Here is a 15,271-nt window from a genome sequence, read left to right on the forward strand (position 1 = left end):
TTGACCTTTAAGAAACGAATCTGTGCATTTGCATGCAGGGGCGTAGATAGCCGGGGAGGATCGATGCAGTGTAAAATAATCACCCAGATTTTTAAGGAGAAAAAAGTTCTTTATATTAACTTTTAGCCACTATCATTAGTATTATTATTAGCAGTATAATTGTTGTTATTATTGTTATTATAATGCAATGATGATTCAAGATTCACGTGTGAAAAAAGTCCCTATATAGGCTTGATGCCCTTTCACACTGTAAAATTTTAAATTCAAATGATACCAGTGAAAAATAAGGTTAATGAAGAATAACTAGCAGGTATGAAACCAAACTAGAACATGATTAGAATCACGAACGCTAATCACAGCACGATTACAATAGCAAATTCAAGATTCACGTGTGAAAAGGTCCTACATCTAAAAGACAATGATGATTGCAATTCGTCTTTAGAATCATCGGACCTTTCACACTCTCACTCTCACTTATTTTAATTCGAATTCCCGAGCGAAGGCGGTATGTGTCCTTTGTGACTTGTCAATCAAAACACTGCATCGATACGATGAGTGCATGACAATTGTATTATCCACGGAAGTGCTTGAAAGCTCCACCCCAAAGATGTTCTGAGGTCAAGCCTTTCACACGTTAAATTCGTACCGTAATTTGAGTGAAACTTAACCGGAATTCACCTCCGGAGTAGAATTTGAATTCGCGATTGTGATTAGCGTTCGTGATAGTTGGTTTCACGCGTGCTACAAATTCGTCATTAGCCTAATTTGTCACTGGAATCAATCAAATTACGATTTTTTTTTACCGTGTGAAAGAGCGGTTAGACTTGAACCGATCACTCTAGCTGTTTTGATTTGCGACCATCCTAACCAGACGCAGACGCGTTCTACAACGCACCAATTCCTTTGAAAATGCAAGTCAAATCATATAGGACAGCTGATCGTCCGAAGAATTGGACCGGGCAAAAATTGCAAATATGTCGTTTGTCCATAGCCCAGGACGGCAATGCTGTTTTGATTCACCGATTTTCGACAAAGGCTATTTTGTAATTGATGGGCTTTTGACAAAGAGATTATCTGCGTTATATCTGCATAGTGATCTCGAGAATGACCAATTGCACATGAACCGACGACAGATGGTGTCGTTGGTATCTGATAATAGGGTGACATTCATCGGTTGGTGAATGAGTTCCCAAAATGTGACTGTTATTGTCATCTGAATAACATTCTCTCAATTCCAGCTGCGGCGGAACCGAGAGACCATATGGATCGATGACCCCACCATTTTTAAAGTGGGTTCCTACCCCCCCCCCCCCCCCCACCCCGCCCCACTTTTCAAGACAGACGCGATCTATTTTTTACTAAGCAAAGTATAAATATGTCATTTGGTCCAATTTTGCATTCTAAAATCTCAAAATTTTCCCACGCGGTCGTACCGCTCCCGCGCTTAATCTTACCAAAAAAAATGTCCATGAAAAATTCCTCCGTTTAGCTGTATTGCAAATGTAATGTCTGGGGCCCATTTTCGAAGAGCTACGATTTATCTGATCAACTTCAACTGTATAGGAATCACTAGCGTACCTACGGGGGGGGGGGGGCAGGGGGGCACTCTGCCCCCCCCTGACGAGTCACAACCCATGCAAAAACGTATCTTCCCCCCCCCCCCCATGACGGGCTTGAAAAACCTTTTTTGCCCCCCGGCTGACCAGCTTTAAGACCTTTAATGCCCCCCCCCCTGACGAGCTTGAAGACCTTTTTTTTTTTTTTTTTTTTTTGCTTGTCAATTTTTTCTGGTACGAAATCCTTTATTTGTGATCGAAGACTTTTTTTTTTTTTTTTTTGCTTTTTGCCCCCCCCCCTGTGGAAAATCCTAGGTACGCCACTGATAGAAATCCATTGATCTCGTAATTTTGTCTACAAACAATTTGCACTACATCCCTATTCAAACAATCAGTGATTATATGAATTTACAGCATATCTAGAAAATATTTCGAGTAATCATGCATTTTAGGTGATGAGGTTGCTGGCTTTCCATAGTTAGGTTTGATCATATCAATCGTAACTCTTTGTAAGACGGGGTCCTGGTGCATTAAGGGAGTACGGTTATACTGAGTCCAATTTCTGAAAAATTCCAGTGCATTTTAAATATGGTTTAACTTTGATCATAAACCAAGCTAAACATCCACTGGTATGGGGTGGGGCTGTCATATCCTGACATCTTTGAGGGAGGGGGGGGGGGGTGATTTGTTCAAACATAGATCTACAATCTTCAAGTTAAGTGTACAATTCAATATTGTGGTCAATTGGTTTACATGGTTGGGGATTACTGACACAAATATTTTTTTCTGTGAGGGATTCTTTTTATTTTATTTTATTTTGTTTATTAATTTATTATTATTATTATTATTATCATCATTTTTTTTTTTTTTTTTTTTTTTTTGGGGGGGGGGGGGTGGTCAGTTGCATAATGAACCCAAAATATATACGGGGGCCATTCATATTGAACGATATAAAAATTATTTTTGGGGAAAAAAAAGCTGCGAAGGAGAGATTGAAGCGAGCGAGAAAATTTCTAGACCTTTTTGATACAACTATCAAATCTAAATTTGTGATAGATTATTGACGTATATTTATATTCATATTGATATCATATTCCTCCATTTAAAAAATACTTTTCTTTCTTTTCTCAGTTTTTTTTTGTTCTTCGTGGTAAAACGTTTGGGGTCCATGGCCCCCTAAGCTCCTTTTTTTACGTCAGTTGGATCCAATGGACCCAATTTTCTGAGGACAACAGTCACTCTATTATGCTTGTGCATGGGCCCATACATTTGTTTGTCATAGTTGATGATGGATACGCTAGTGGCAATCCTCTAGTCTGCCTTTTTTAGTACTAGGTATATATATATATATATATATATATATATCTATTTGATCATGACCATCCTCTCGAACCAACTCACCCCAAACCCTCAACAAAATTTTAAATTCCTCTGCGTGCAGCATAATACTCAAAACTATCAACAAAAGCAGACTCCTCAGACCAGTGACAAGAAATGTTACAAACTCGATCTAAATACATACAAGTAAAAGTCGTACCTGAATAATCAAGAACTCTCTTTGAAACCGTGGCACTAAAAAGTAAAACGGGAGAGACGATCGATGGATGCATGTAACCACTTCAATTAAGTCAACTGGTACGATGACACAGACGCACTTATAATATATGTAAGCCTACCCTGCACCAAAAGGTCGCGTCATAAAATGGCGGTTAACGAGGCTGTTTAAAGGACAAGTCCACCCCAACAAAAAGTTGATTTGATTAAAAAGAGAAAATTCCAACAAGTATAACACTGAAAATTTCATCAAAATCGGATGTAAAATAAGAAAGTTATGACATTTTGAATTTTCGCTTAATTTCGCAAAACAGTTACTATGCACATCCTGGCTGGTATGCAAATGAGAAGACTATGACGTCATCCACTCACTATTTCTTTTGTATTTTATTATATGAAATATGAAATATTCTAATTTTCTCCTCATTGTCAAGTGATACAACGATTAATTCCTCCCTGAACATGTGGTATTAGCATTGTTTAATACTATATGGTTCAGTCAAGTTGGTCCTTATCTATAAAAAATGAAATATTGTATAATTCAAACAATAAAAAACAAAAGAAATAGTGAGTGATGGACATCATCGACTGACTCACCTAGTTGTGCATATCACTGTTTTGTGAAAAATAAGCGAAACTTTAAAATGTCATAACTTTCTTATTTTAAATCCAATTTTAATGAAATTTTCAGCACTATGTTAGTTTGGTTTTTTTTTCTATTTATTCAAGTCAACAATTTTCTGGGGTGGACTTGACCTTTAAGAAATGAATCCGTGCGTTTGCATGCAGGGGCGTAGATAGCCGGGAGGATCGATGCAGTGTAAAATAATCACCCAGATTTTTAAGGAGAAAAAAGTTCTTTAAATTAACTTTTAGCCACTATCATTAGTATTATTATTAGCAGTATTATTGTTATTATTATTGTTATTATAATGCAATGATGATTCAAGATTCACGTGTGAAAAGGTCCTACATCTAAAAGACAATGATGATTGCAATTCGTCTTTAGAATCATCGGACCTTTCACACTTTCACTCTCACTGATTTGAATTCGAATTCCCGAGCAAAGCCGGTATGTGTCCTTTGTGACTTGTCAATCAAAGCACTGCATCGATACGATGAGTGCATGACAATTGTATTATCCACGGAAGTGCTTGAAAGCTCCACCCCCAAAGATGTTCTGAGGTCAAGCCTTTCACACGTTAAATTCGTACCGTAATTTGAGTGAAACTTAACCGGAATTCACCTCCGGAGTAGAATTGGAATTCGCGATTGTGATTAGCGTTCGTGATAATAGACCAGTTCGTAGTTACTTCATGGACAATCTTGGTCAAATGACCTTTCATTTCTTTCATTATGATAGGCAGATTTCAAAGCAAGGTATTACGTAACCTTGCCTTACATGGCAGGATGAAGAAATTGAATAGACCAGGTGACTAGAATAGCACACCAATGAACACTTTATGAAGGTATTTGTTGCATTCCTACTTTGAATGCATATCATAGCATGTTGCACAATGTACTTGGCAAACTGTGAAATACCAGTCGTTCGTGGACGCATTGTTGTTTTTTGTGGATGTAAATGAAAACCACTATTCAAAAGAATATATAAAAGAATAATCAAGACATCAATGTTGGTGCTTATCTCATTAGATTTTAAACCACCATGTCACGTTAGTACAAATGACCTTTTGATCATGCGCAGAAAGGAACTACGAACTGGCTTATTGTTTGGTTTCACGCGTGCTAAAATTCGTCATTAGCCTTATGTTTCACTTGAATCAATCAAATTACGATTTTTTTAACCGTGTGAAAGAGCGGTTAGACTTGAACCGATCATCACGTCTTTCGGATGGTGACGTTAATGGTCGGTCCCAGACGTAAATAATCATATCTGATTGATACACGTCTGACAAAACTAGAATACACACACACACACACACACTCTATCTGTTTTGATTTGCGACCATCCTAACCTGACGCAGACGCGTTCTACAACGCACCAATTCCTTTGAAAATGCAAGTCAAATCACAATGGACAGCTGATCGTCCGAAGAACTGGACCGGGCAAAAATTGCAAATATATGCCGTTTAGTGTCCATAGCCCAGGACGGCAATGCTGTTTTGATTCACCGATTTTCGACAAAGGCTATTTTGTAATTGATGGGCTTTTGACAAAGAGATTCTCTGCGTTATCTGCGTAGCGATCTCGAGAATGACCAATTGCACATGAACCGACGACAGATGGTGTCGTTGGTATCTGCTAATAGAGTGACATTCATCGGTTGGTGAATGAGTTCCCAAAATGTGACTGTTATTGTCATCTGAATAACATTCTCTCAATTCCAGCTGCGGCGGAACCGAGAGACCATATGGATCGATGACCCCACCATTTTTAAAGTGGGTTCCTACCCCCCCCCCCCCCCACCCCCCCCCCCCACCCCCCCCCCCCCACTTTTCAAGACAGACGCGATCTATTTTTTACTAAGCAAAGTATAAATATGTCATTTGATCCAATTTTGCATTCTAAAATCTTAAAATTTTCCCACGCGGTCGTACCGCTCCCGCGCTTAATCTTACAAAAAAAATGTCCATGAAAAATTCCTCCGTTTAGCTGTATTGCAAATGTAATGTCTGGGGCCCCATTTTCCAAAGAGCTACGATTTATCTGATCAACTTCAACTGTATAGAAATCCATTGATCTCGTAATTTTGTCTACAAACAATTTGCACTACATCCCTATTTAAACAATCAGTGATTGTATGAATTTACAGCATATCTAGAAAATATTTCGAGTAATCATGCACTTTAGGTGATAATGTTGCTGGCTGTTCATAGTTAGGTTTGATCATATCAATCGTAACTCTTTGTAAGACGGGGTCCTGGTGCATTAAGGGAGTATGGTTATACTGCGTTCAATTTCTGAATTGTATGATTCTAGTGCATTTTAAGTATGGTTTAACTTTGATCATAAACCCCCATAAACCAAGCTAAACATCCACTGGTATGGGGGGGGGGGGGCTGTCATATCCTGACATCTTTGAGGGAGGGGGGGGGGGTGATTTGTTCAAACATAGATCTACAATGTTCAAGTTAAGTGTACAATTCAATATTGGGGTCAATTGGTTAACATGGTTGGGGATTACAGACGCAAATATTTTTCTGTGTGAGGGATTATTTTTTTTACTTGAGGGATGCCGGGGGGGGGGGGTCAGTTGCATAATGAGCCCAAAATATGTGGGGGCCATTCATATTCAACGGTAGAATTTTTTTTTTCGAAAAAAAGCTGCGAAGGAGAGATTGAAGCGAGCGAGAAATTTTTTAGACCTTTTTGATAAAAATATATCTAAATTTGTCGGATAGCTTTTTGACATATATATTATATATCGTTTTTTGTACTTTTCTTTCTCCGTTTTTTTTCGTTCTTCGCGGTGAAACGTTTGGGGGTCCATGGCTCCTAAGCTCCTTTTTAGATTAGTTGGAGTAGGGTTATCAGGCGCGTATCCAGCATCAGGTCCTATGGGCCCAATTTTCTGGGGATGATAGTGACTCTATTGTGCCCTTGCATGGGCCCATTCATTTCTTTGTCATAGCTGATGCTGGATACACTAGTGGTAATCCTCGAGTCTGCGGTTTTCAGTACTAGATGTGCATATTAGCTTTATTTTAAGACTGAAGACTCCGTAATTCGTAAGGACTATATCAGTAATGGACGCGCGAAGCGCGACCTGATATTTTGATATTGGCCTACTGACCTAAAATGGTCCATGATTTCATGGTTCTTTCCCTTTGATCGCCTCTTTATATTTCGGTTCTTGTGTATTTTGTATCCTCTCCACTTATTTTACCTAATAAACCTAAATAAAGAATACTAACGAAAATGAGCTGATATTCAAATTGTTAAAATAAACGGGAAACACCCCATGCGCTTGATCGCGGGGAGGAGTGAAATTTGAAGAAACAAAATGTCATCTATAAAAGCATAAACATTACATTTGTATTTCATTTCCTGCTGGATTTCTTTCCTCTCTCCATCTATCTGTATCTAGCATTTTCCGAAAGAAATGGTTTCATTTAATAATACCAGATATGTACATATTAAGAAAATTACAAAAAATATGGTTATCAGGCATAATATACAATAATCCAACATGAATGGAGGAAGTGTGTTTTGTTCACTGTTCATTATGGACTGAGAAGACATGCGTGTCCTGTGTTTCCTTAGCATATAACCTGTAGTAGAGTAATTAATGAGATTACATATAGTCATTAATTAATATTGTGGTCAAAACGAAACCACGGACTGGACGATAAGCACTATCCAAATCCCGTTGATTAATGACCATAAAATACCAAAGCATCGTAATGAATGATCTTTCAGTGTACCCTACGTCCAGAGTGACATATGACATTGCAATGCCTTCTAGAAATAAAAGAGCGGGGGCGATTCCATTCGGGCAAAGGAATTAAGCTAGGGGCGACTTCCTTTATGATTATTTCAATATAGAAAAGATAGGAAAGAAGAGTAAAAAGACGCAGAAGGGGGAAAACGCAGATCGTTTATGCCCATGACGATAAGGATAGAATAAGTTGGTTACACTTCGTAATTCCGAAGGTTCTTTATTCCGAAGGTTCGTAATTCCGAAAACGAAATAAGGCTCGATGTTCCGAAGGTTCGTTAATCCGAAAACGAAATAAGGTTCGTTGTTCCGAAGGTTCGTTAATCCGAAAACGAAATAAGGTTCGTTAGTCCGAAAACGAAATAAGGTTAGTGAATCATTTAGTTTTCGGACTAACGAACCTTCGGAATTACGAACCTCATTTCTTTTTCGGATTAACGAACCTTCGGAATTACGAACCTCACTTCGTTTTCGGACTAACGAACCTTCGGAATTACGAACCTCATTTCGTTTTCGGACTAACGAACCTTCGGAATATCCGAACCTTCGGAATAACGAAGCTTCGGATTTACGGATGTATGCGGAATGGGTTGTATATCTGTACGAACACTCATATGGTTTTAATGAAAACAAATGCATATCAATTTGTCACCCCCTCTCGCCCCCTCCATCAAAAAAAAATTATGATAAAAAGTACGAATTATGATTTTCATCGAAATTTTTGTCATCTCGCTGATTTGACTTTTTACACGCCAAATCTATTTCAAAATAATAAATCATGTACTTTATGTATTTTAGATTTTAGGACTCGCTCAGTTCATCGGAATACTGCACAGTATTCAATTCTTATCCCCTGAACTCAAACTTGTCTATTTTCTGTATAATTTTTACCCCTAACATTCATGACTAAATCCCCATTAAAATGTCTTTCCCAAAATGCAAAGGGTGCGTAAAACCATGGCGCACTTACCATGTTTCCGGTTTTGATAGTTACAAAGATTTTTTATGAAGAAGACACTCGTGAAAGAAACTTGAGTTTTATGATCTTTTTGTTGGTTTCACACAGGAAACACACGCCATTTAAACGAGCAATTTCAGGAGCATGGTATCATTTCATATGATGTTCCTCTCCTGTTTATCATATAGCTTTGAAAACTCCCTACTTAAGATTTATCATTACATATTCCGAATGTCAGAAAGTATCCGTTCCGAATTTTGATTAGCCCTAAAAAAGAAAAATGATATCTCACATTTACCATTTCCCAACCATGTATGAGTGTGTGGGTGTGGATGTAATTAATTTTCCCCATCATTTCAAACAACTTCCGAAGGTGTTTTCACCTACTTACATTAACAAGAGACAAAAACCTGGTTTCAGAGGTTTTCCGTTATTTATTTGCAAGTGGTGTTTAACTAAAGTGATACAATATCGGCAACTGTATACCCACTCTAAAAAAATATTGGGTAAAAGTGCTCCATACGGGTAATTATGTGTCCAACCAACATTGGGCATTTTTATTTACCCAGTGTGATGAAAATTTGGCCCAATTAAAGCAATTACTGCTTATTTTAACCTTACTGGACATATGCTTCCCGCATTGGGTAAAATTCGTGGTGGTAAAAATTTATCCAATATTTCTAGTGCAGTATTACTTATTTTATGATTTTTTTTTCAGAAAAATATAGCGGGCGTTTAACTATAGTGATACAAAATCGGCAACTGGGCACCCACTCTAAAAAAAAATATTAGGTAGAAGTGCTCCATGCGGGTAATTATGTGTCCAACCAACATTGGGCATTTTTATTTACCCAATGTAAAGAAAATTTGGCCCAAATTAAAGTAATTGCTGCTTATTTTTTACCTTACTGGACATATGCTTCCCGCATTGGGTAAAATACTGCCCCAAATTGGTTGGACACATAATTACCCTCGTGGTGGTAAACATTTTACCCAATATTTCTTACAGTGCAGTATTACTTGTTTTATGATTTTTTTTTCTAGAAAATATAATTAGTTGGTGGGGGACAAGTAAAAAAATTAATTATTGCGTATCTTCTTTGCTGGGAGGGAAAGGTATACCTTTCAACCTCGAGATTGTAAAATGATTTATTGATCTATCAAAACGAAGATCTAATACATATCCCATATTCCTTCCATATTTAGCCATCGATTTCAGGGCTCTACGTCCATGTGGTGAAGCTAATCGGGTGAAACTTTCTTTATTCTATTGGTAAAACGCCGATATATTTTTAACTAGTCGTTATAATTATGATTTCACATAACCGAAAGTGAAATGGACAAAGGGCTCGTCCCCTCATATCCTCAATCGAAGTATGAGTGATTGTATCTCTTGGTTGAAGTAGCAGCCTGTTTGCAACCAATCGATGGCCCTTCATAAGTATTCTCTGAAAGTGAATCCTCTGTTTTGAGAGCAACACATCCTTTGTCATTCTTCCAAACGCCATGAAAACTGAAATAGTGACAGAACTATAGGAAACCCTCATCTGGATAACTGTGCTATTCAGGATCAGCTCGTATTCTATACTGTGGATATATATATTACGTTATAAAGATGGGGAGGATGGCCAAATCGGTTTTATTTGCCATTACTGGTAAGAATTCCTATGATTGAATTTCTAAGAGGTAGCAAATGTTCGTTTAAAACACACTTGTTTGACGAATTGCGAGCAGACTTATGTTGATGATCATATTTATATGATTTTATCATCAAAGAAGATGCAAGCCTATCATCTTTTGCAAATGTTGATTGTTTTTTCTGTGAAAGTATTGATGACGTATTAAGACGAGCTAAATGGACAACATGGACAGATCATGCAGATGGAGAAATGATGTGAGATGTGATAAATTCTCCGCCCGTTGAAAAAGTAGAACTAATGGCAAAAATATAATTATTTATTCTGTAATTGTTTTTGTTCTTGTAGGAATCGTCAGTTTATAAGAAATTATACTCAAAGAATAAAAAAGGGTTTCAACTCTATACCTTCCAAAGCCGCACTGGGAACGCACTGAGAGCACTTCTATAAATGGTAAAACGTGCAACCCGCCACCATCATTGCGATTACAATCATCATCACCACGACCACCATCACCACTACCACAAACATCACTACCAAAATCATAAATATGGTCATCTTCATCATCATCACCTCCAGGTCATTGTCATCGTCATCATCATCATCACCATCAGTAGCACCATCATCGTCATCATCATCATCACCATCAGTAGCACCATCATCATCATCACCACCACCACCATCACCGCCGCCGCACCACCACAATAACCATTACCATCCTCACCACCACCACCACCGTCATCACGATAAACACCATGAACACTACCACGTCACCACCAAATTCATCAATATGCTCATCTTCATCAGCATCATCATCACCTCCCGGTCATCGTCATCATCATCATTACCATCAGTAGCACCATCATCATCATCATCATCATCATCACCACCACCACCACCACCACCACCACCACCACCACCACAATAACCATTACCATCATCACCACCATCACCAATATTATCGCAATACTATGCACGACCATCACCTCCACCGTCTCCGTTACTATCATCACCACTTACACCACCATCACCATGTCACCACCACCTTCACTACAACCAGGAATCATCGTCTTAATGATTTTTATAATAGGCATTTATATAGCGCCATCTATCTAGAAATAATCTATTCCGAGGCGCGATGTTATTATTGTTATTACCCCGGAGGAGCCGTGGTGTAGTGGTTCTGACTCTCGCCTTGTAAACAGAGGGTCGTGTGTTCGAATCCCACCGCGGTCTGGCGTCCTTTGGCAAGGCGTTAATCCACACTTTGCCACTCTCGACCCAGGTGCTAAATGGGTACCCGGTAGGATGTGAAAGTCGTTGTAGCTTGTCCAGTACTGTGTGCGCCTCACAGGTGACTGACTGGAATACTCCCCAGAGAGTGGAGGATGTGCACACATTGTGTGCGGGAATGACTGATTGAATCCGATGACTTGGGTAATAATATATCTGTAAAGCGCTTAGACACGTCGTTCCGATGGATTAAGCGCTATATAAAAGCGGATTATTATTATTATTATTTAGCTCGAGCTGCCTTTCAGCGCTCATGTATTCAAGGAATTAATCCTGCCGGGTACTCATTCACCTCACCTGGGTTGAGTGCAGCACAATGTGAATAGATTTCTTGCTGAAGGAAATTACACCATGGTTGGGATTCGAACCCACGACCCTCTGTTTCAAAGTCAAAAGACTTATCCACTGGGCCACAATGTTCCACATTGATTACCCAGGTAACAATACAGCGTTGGACCAACGTTGGATCAACGTTGGGAAATTTTTTCCCAACGTTGCCTCAACGTTGGCAGGCCAACGTTGCATCATCGATAGAAGTGCACGCGCATACATCGTCAGACCAACAACATTTACAACGTCAGTTCAACGTTGTCCAGCAACAATGTTTCAACGTTGATCCAATGTTGGCTAAATAGTCAAATACAACATTGCTACAACGTTGGTAAGCAACGTTGCATCATCGATAGAAGTGCACGTCCATACATTGTCAGACCAACAACATTTCCAACGTCAGTTCAACGTTGTCCACCATCAATGCTCCAACGTTGGTATAATGTCGGCTGAGTCATCAATAACAGCGTTGCTGCAACGTTGATGGGCAACTTTGAAGCAGCGATGGACGTGCACTTGCATACATCGTCAGTCTAACTATGTTAACAACGTTGGTTCAACGCTGTCCAGCAACAATGCTCCAACGTTGTCTGGCAACATTGCTCCAACATTGTTACAACGTTGCTCCAACATTGCTCCAACGTTATTCCAACGTATGGCAGTAATTAACAAAACATTAATTGGTTTCAAGGTGAAGTCCACCATTACAACTCTACACTCTAATCTTAATATCATCATGTCTTATCCTACCCTAAAATCCTACATCCTAATCCTATATCCTATTCCTATCATCCTACACCTATCCACTGTATCCCGTCATTGACTCCTATATATAGAGCAACTTTGCTATACTTGGCAGAATACAGTTAATATAATTTTCCACACTTAACCTTGAATATTTCACTTAGAATAATATGTTTTGATTATAAATGATATGGTAATGGAGCCACATACTTTTCTGAAACTTTTCATGGTGGAAATATTGAATAAACATAAATACTATAATTATTATAGCAATATTACCTAAAATTTTGGTCATTTACTGATGTAATGAATATTCATGAGTGCATAATCATTGTCCAGATAAGGCAGGTATGGCAGCGTTGGTCCAATGTTGGTCCAACGTTGGGTGACGTTGATCCAACGTTGGTCTAATGTTGGTCCAATGTTGATGGAAAGTTGATTCAATGTTAGTCCAATGTTAGTCAAACGTTGGCGTAAACGTTGATTCAATGTTTGTCTAATATCGGTTAAATGTTGTTGTAACGTTGATTCTTTGTTGGTCTAATTTTAAACAAATCCAACGATGCGCCATCTCCATCAAACAGTTTTCAACACTGTGCCATCATCATCTGTCACCTGTTCATGATTCTATCAAAAAACATTACAACTATTATTACAGCTATTCATTTCTTTTCATTCTTTCTGTTACAAGTCTCTTCACATAATTAAGAGGAATCAAGAGAATTACGTGTGATATTTATTGAGGCCTTTGTAGCATTCAAACTTTTTTGAAATCCTCTTTTTCTCAAACAAGACTAATACCAAAAAAACATATGTAAGAATTAAGATGTATTACATTTTCTTGCGAGTTGCAATCTCTGTTTCTGTCTACAATTGTTTAATGACTCGGTATGCAATGCCAATTGCAACGTCAGTAATCATCACAAAAAATCACATGTGTAATTGCAGTCTCTCAGTATTTACAAAATCTAAAAAGGAGGCCGCGTAACTTGGCCTCACTCAGAGTAACGTAGCTACTGCCTACTGTAACTAAAGAGTGCCTCTTTTTGATTAAGATAGAAGTCAACTGATATCTCAATATGCATGGCCATGGCCTAGTCTCGCTCGTGCCATAACTATTAAATGATATTTCAGCGTCAAGTGTAGCATGCCTCACATAGCAACTACAGGTTTGACTGCAGTTGGAAAACACTCGGTCCAGGCTAGGCCAGGCAGGACCGACCAGGTCAATTCAAGGCAGCGTATAATAAATAAGGCAGGAATGCCAGGTAGCAAGTCATTGGGTGATTTCAAGTACGGTGTACGGTGTTGAGAGCGTGAAAGGGCTGCTGAACTGAGCTCCAACACCAAGCGTAATATTATTTTTCATTGAAATGTATTTAAAACTCTAATGATTTGCTCTCATCTTAAATGTAAAAGATAATTTTACGGAGATGGTTCGTCGTGTTCGCCCCCTGTTCGTGAGCTACAGTTCATCAACACCATCACTGAACTTTAAATCACGATTCTCCCAATCCCTGGGGGTCGGTGTTGCTGAATGGGGAAATTGCTTGTAGATCATCAACACCATGCAGCCACAGTGCAGTGTTGGGTTCAGCAGATGACAATCAACACCAGCCTTCAACACAAACTGCCGGAAATACACCATATTTTCCGAGGTCAATCTCAACACCAGCCTGATTCAAGTACGGTGTTGTCACAACACCAACACTAACCCAGGGAGCTCCGGCCCTCTCAGCAGGCCGGAGCCCAGGGGCTTACCGTGTAATTCACTATACCCACGGTAGTAGCGTGAAGTATGGTCTAAATAATTATCCGAATAAATAGTTAAAACAGAAATTAAGCACTTACCACGATTAAATCGATGAAGGTCTAACGAGTGGCAGCTTCCTGACATCGAGGCACAGACTGGAACCTCAAAAACGAAAAGTTCTGTCGCGGTAGCTCTCCTTCTTTCAGAATTCATAGCAAAATGGCCGTTCGAGACCAGTACCGAGGGTACAAAGTCTATATGCGCTAGTGCTATTAGCCTCGGTCTCAATCGGCCATTTTGTTTTGAATTCTGAAAGAGGAGAGCTACCGCGACAGAACTTTTCGTTTTTTGAGGTTCCAGTCTGTGCCTCGATGTCAGGAAGCTGCTACTCGTTAGACCTTCATCCATATAATCGTGGTAAGTGCTTAATTTCTGTTTTAACTATTTATTCGGATAATTATTTAGACCATACTTCACGCTACTACCGTGGGTATGGTGAATTACACGGTAAGCTCCTGGGCTCCGGCCCGCTGCGCGGTAAGTGCTTAATTTCTGTTTTAACTATTTATTCGGATAATTATTTAGACCATGCTTCACGCTACTACCGTGGGTATATGGTTAATTACACGGTAAGCTCCTGGGCTCCGGCCTGCTGCGCGGGCCGGAGCTCCCTGGCCTGGGTTACACCAACACCAGATTTCAACACTGTACTTGAAAATCATCCAATGACTGTTGCCTTGCCCTTGGTATCGCATACTCGTTCCCACTCACACGTATTGCGAGGTTAGTATTAGTCACTCACACAAGCTAATTACGAGGTTAGTTAGTATGTTATACTGTGCAGTGACTGGTGTTAAGTACTACTTTACTACTACTTACATCAATATACTAGCGTCGGACTGTACGCGCACAGAAGCTGACTCCGGGATCTTTCGGAGGGGATCAATGGTTGCAGTTACCGATTATCTGCAAGTGCAAAGAAAATTCCACTGTAGATTGTAGGTCCTAAATATGCAGCTTATAAGTACTGTTCCAGATCACTAGAT

The sequence above is a fragment of the Lytechinus pictus genome, chromosome 8 (genome assembly GCF_037042905.1).
Source record: "Lytechinus pictus isolate F3 Inbred chromosome 8, Lp3.0, whole genome shotgun sequence".
Lineage (NCBI taxonomy): Eukaryota > Metazoa > Echinodermata > Echinoidea > Temnopleuroida > Toxopneustidae > Lytechinus > Lytechinus pictus.